The sequence below is a fragment of the Crocuta crocuta genome, unplaced genomic scaffold, assembly GCF_008692635.1.
Source record: "Crocuta crocuta isolate KB4526 unplaced genomic scaffold, BGI_CrCroc_1.0 scaffold130, whole genome shotgun sequence".
In the NCBI taxonomy this organism is placed as follows: domain Eukaryota; kingdom Metazoa; phylum Chordata; class Mammalia; order Carnivora; family Hyaenidae; genus Crocuta; species Crocuta crocuta.
The window spans coordinates 1,200,196-1,205,490 of NW_027527920.1; positions in this window are offsets into that span (position 1 = coordinate 1,200,196).

A 5,295-nucleotide genomic window follows, 5' to 3' on the forward strand; every position below is an offset into this window, starting at 1 on the left:
AGACGTAGTAGAAAAAAGAGAGAGTGGAAAAATCTCGTTAATAATCTTTTTATTGATGGGGCACAGGTTAAGCATCCAACTTTGGCTCAGGTCATGATCTCCCGGTTTGTGAGTTCAAGCCCACATCCAGCTCTACTGTCAGCACAGAGCCCATTTCTAGATCCTCTGTCCCCCTCTCTCTGCCCCTCCCCCCACTCTCTCTCTAATATAAATAAAAAACATTAAAATTTTTTAAAAATAATCTTTATAATGATTACACACTGTAACATTAATATTATGGCTATGTTGGGTTAAATAAATCTTCTCACCTGTTTCTGTTTACTTTTTTAATGTGGCTATCAAAGTATTAAAGGATGTGTCTGTGGCTTACATTGTATTTCTGTTGGATGTTGCTAGTCTTGGGAGGTCCCTGGATGGTTGTTCACACTGTGAAACAGGTAGTGTTTAGAGATTGGATAGAGGAAACACAAGCAGCCTTCCACTCCAGCCCCACACAGGGACCCGATGGTACCTGGAGCTGGCTGCAAGCCCTGGCCCCGATGCCCGCTCTGTAGCGGGAGGGCAGGGCTGGCACAGCTGCTCGAGGTGCGGGCGAGACCTGGAGCACAGCCTTTAAACAGGGCATCCTGGGTGTGTGAGAGCAGGGCTGGGGGGAGAGGGGTGTGGACAGGGCTGGGGGGAGGAGGCTGACAGATCCTCTCCAGGTGGCCCTCATTACTACCCCGAGATGACTTTGCTAGGTCCCTCTCTGCTCAGGCCACCCTAGGTGGTGATGGTCCACAGGCCATCAGGACAATTCACATCACTCACAGTGAATGATGCTGGACCACTGCATGCATGTTTTGGGGAGGGAGGGCAATTCCCAGTCAAGAAAGGGGAACTGGGAGAGGGCACAGTGCTCACAGCACCTGCCCTTGGGGCTCTGGGGCTGCCCAGAGATGCTTCCAAGGGGTTCCCAATGGCTCCTCCCACTCAAGCTAATGGCCGGCACCCCACAAATCTGCAGCCAGCGTTGAAGGCTTAGGACCCCTAAGAGCCAAGAACAACAGATTCTTTCCCTCTGCCCCCCTCCCAGTCCCCCAAACCAGCTCTGGCCTGGGGGACTAGGCTTCCTTCCCTGCACCCAGCCAGAGCAGGGCAATTTCAGTGTGACTCTGGGCAGATTGCCTCCTCCCTGGAGCAGCCTTGCCTTCCGGCTGGAGTCCTGGTTCGTGGAGGAGGCGCGCCCTCTGCAGGACCAACGCGCAAATGCAGGTCCCAAGAGGAGGAGGAGGTGGCTTGCTGTGGAGGTCATACCTTGGGGCTATGGGAAGCCATGTGTCGTGGAAATCCCCTCTCCTGTGGCTACTTCTCCTGAGGTTACAGAATAAGTGTACTGGTGCACCTTACTCCTTCAGCGTATTCACAGCAGCTATGGGTTCTCTGAAGTGACGTTTGCTGGACCAAACACACTTACAGACATCCATGCTAAATCTATAAGGTAGGAATTTTCAATCCCAATTCATAAGTGAGAAAACAGAGGCGCAAAGAGGTTTATTGTCCAGGCTCACCCAACAATACCCTGGAATCTGACTCCGGAGCCTATGGACTATAGGGTGTGACCTTTTAGCAGGGAAATAGAGCTGTGAGGACAGTGTCAGACAGCTCTGGAAACCTTCATTGAAGGGACTGAGATGAGGGGAGGGTGATGGAGAAGTGGAGAGGATCTGGGCCATGGGGTAGGAGTGACACTGGGGGTTTCCAAGTTCTACTGAGGAGACATTTGTCAATCTCCCAAGCCCCAGTTACCACGTGCTATTTCCGGACACTCACCCCTCTTTCCCCGCTCCTCAAGGCAGCTTCATTCCACTGCCCGTGACCCTGCCGTCAGCCACGTCTGCTGGGAACGGAAGGAGAGAACAAACTCACCTGTACACTTGGTTGTCACACTTCCTCCCTTTTCATAGAGCTCGGTGGGGGCTGTGATATCTCCACCCACGGGGTCGCTGGCGCACCTCAGGCCTGCCACCTGCCCTGAGCAGAACTGGGGGGTGCAGCCTAGTCTTTGCCAAGGAAACAGAAGTCAGGAGTCATCTCTGAGCTTCCTCTGGGTCTGTCATTGTGGGCCTCGGCCCCTGTCGCCGTCACTGCAGGCAGACCTTGTCTCTCCTCTTCATGTTCCCTCCTGGTCCCCCTGCCTTTGTCTGACAGGTTCTCCAACCCCCTCCCCTACTGAGGTTGAGGGTTTTGAGAGCCCATTTTCACCAACTCCCCTTCCTCATCTTCACCTCCTCTGTCAAGCGACAGCTCCACCCTCAGCTCATATTGGTCACACAACGACCATCCCCACCCACCACTCCACCCCTGCGGCCTTTGCTACTTGCACCGCAGCCACCGTCACCCACCACTGCCTTTCTCTCTCTCCCTGCACCCCTGCATCACTGTCTTCCCCCTCCCCGGGACTTCTACCGGCCTTCCTTCCTCACTGCATTCCTTTCCGTCACGACTACTGTTAACATTACCTCTGTCATCGCCACCTTACCCCCAGTGTCACATGCGGTATTACCAATGCCATTACTGCCACCGCACTGCCACTACTGTCCCCTCCCAGTCCATTTTCACCGCCCCATCATCACTGACGTCACCAGAAACACCACCCTCACCTCTGCCATCTCCTCAATTATTTCCACTATCACCTCTCCTTTGGCCTCCTCCACCTCCACCATCCGTGTCACCACCTCTCTCCTCCACAGCTCGTGCCTGGCTTTGAACCTGGGACTTGGGCAAGGAGTCCAGTCAGAGAAGAACATCTCCCTGCCTGGCAGACCGCCCCCGCCCCCGCCCCGCCCTGGATTCCTCAGAGAAGACCATCAGGAGGCAGGTGTCAGAAATGGCCCCTCTTGACCCTTCCTCAGGATGCTTCTGACAGGAGACAACTCAGCCCTCCCTGTCAGCCATGCCTGTACCTAAAGAGACAGCTGCTGTCTGGGTGAAGGATGGAGGCCATTAATCCGGGGCTGCCCTTGTTTGCATAATGATTGCATACATTTGCATTCCATTTGCTCCCAGCTTCTGAGTGATGCACTGTGGGTGTTCAGGTGCCATTTGCATATCACTGCAGGTGAGGGTCAGGCCTTTGAGACTCAGGCACTTATTAATTCCCTAAAGAGATTCTTTTATGTACTGATGCAGAAAAGAAGGTGGGATGCTTAATTCTATATTCATTCNTTTAGTGCGGTCCAGGGTTGGGGGGCTTGGCTGCAAAGACAGACCTTGTGGGTTTGGCCCCCGGTATTGGTATCAGTTAAGGATAGTGCCCCGTGTAGCCTGTTCTCTCCAGGCACAATTCATTAGCTATGTGACCTTGGGCAAGTCCCTTCCCATCTTGAGCCGGAAGGAGGGCGTTGAACCACTAAGCTCCCTCCATCCGACACCTACTTGGAGCACCAGGGTTCTCATTCCTGACTGCACATTGGAACCACCTGGGGGAACCTTCTAAAAACCACCAGCCTCCTGGCCCCACACCCAGAGCTTCTGATTTCACCAGCAGGCCTTGGGCATGGGTTATTTTTAAAAGCTCTCTGGTGATTCTAATGTGCAGCCGAGATTAAAAGCTACTGCTTGGGACTTTACCTTCCCACCCTGCCCCCAGCCTCCTGGTGTCTCCCTTGACCCACCTCCCTCGTTTCCAGTTGCTGCTAATCTTTTCCCCACGATAGGCTCACTAGCCCCAGGGTCTGGCAAGCCAGTGTGGCTATTAGTGCTTTTGTTCGAGGTCTCAGAAATAACTCCTTTCCCCTCCTGGGTAAGGAGGCTGGGTAATGTGGCATTGCACTTGGCAATGACTAGAACTCCCCCACTCTCTACTTTGGCCTTGTTCCATTCCACCTCCCTGCCTGGGGCTGGTCCAGAGAGAGGCGGCAGGGGCTGGGGTGGGGTGGGCTACTCCTGTGTGGCTCTCTGGCACCCCTCCTCTCCCACACTCACACGTCTGGCTCATTATGGCCTCACAGGCTTTGCTGCCACTGTTTTGTGCCCGGCAAAGAGGCTCGGAGGCCCCTCTCGGCTCCGTACACTCACCCCTACACACTGACATCTTTATAACCATGGAGCCCCAGCTCAGCCCTTGCCCTGTAGAAGGAATGACAGAAACAACCTGAACTTGGTTTCAAAACAAGATGTGGGAAACATGGCTTCGGTTTAGCCTTCTCCAAACTTCTGGGGGTCAAAACAGGCATGGGGCAGGCTAAGGGAAGTGGGACAGAGCCTCCTGCATGTTCCCTAGACGTCCAGCCCTAAACATCTTGTCCCCCTGCCTCCCCCCATCCACCAGCCCCTGTACCTTGTGGGTCCTCAGTCGCCAAGGGCAGGGGTGGCCTGTGAGGTGGGGGTCTGGCAGAGGACCAGACGGGAGATGGGTGTGGGCCATGGGGGGGGGATGGCACACCTGAGTGGGGCTGTGAGCAGGCAAGGAGGTGAACACAGGGCGCTGCCCGGGAGCCAGTGCTGTGGTGTTAACAGTGTGAGCTCGGGGGATTTGCCTGCCGGCCTTCAAATTCTGACTCTGCGCTCACTGGCCATGCACCCCAGCACCTCTGGTTCCTCACCAGGAAAAAGGGGGCAGTGATGGCATCTGTTCTCTGAATGAGGCGATGGCAGAGAAGGCTTAGGACACACTCAGCGCAAGGCTTGGGACATAGCAATCGCTCTGGAAGTGCAGCTGCGAAGCCGGTGAGGGTTGGGGCCACAGCGCCCTTCCTGTTCCTGACTTCCTGGGGCTCCAGCCCACTCCTCATTTGTCATGGTCCGTCCCTCTGGGGCTTCAGGCTCCTCGGGGGTCAGTGGGAAGGTGGGATTGGGGAAGATTTGCTGCTTTGTGCTTTGAGGTGGGGGCTGCAGCTCCAGATCCAGGGAGCCAGGCTTCTCAGAGGCTTCTCAGTGGGGTTCCAGGCAAGGCATGGAGGCAGCGGCTCAGGCCTCAGCGCTGATGAGCTCTGGACACGCAGACCCTGGCTTGTGTCCGCCCAGAGGTGAGAGGGTCAGAGGGCAGGTCAAGCCACCTGCCCTGCCCCAGCAGTTCCAGCACCCGGGGGAGACCTGGCAGGACTCGGGTGAGGAATTGAAGTGTGTGCGTTGGGGGCTGCTGAGTGCAGGCAGGGAGGGGGATAGCTCCTTCGGTCTAAATGGATCTGAACAGCCTTTATCTGAAAGGCAGACAAAAAGAAGACGTTTCCAAACCAAACATAGTCGCAGCCAAAACCGGTTAAACGACAAAATATCCAGGGGTAGCTGGAGGCTGCAGTGTGAGTATATGGT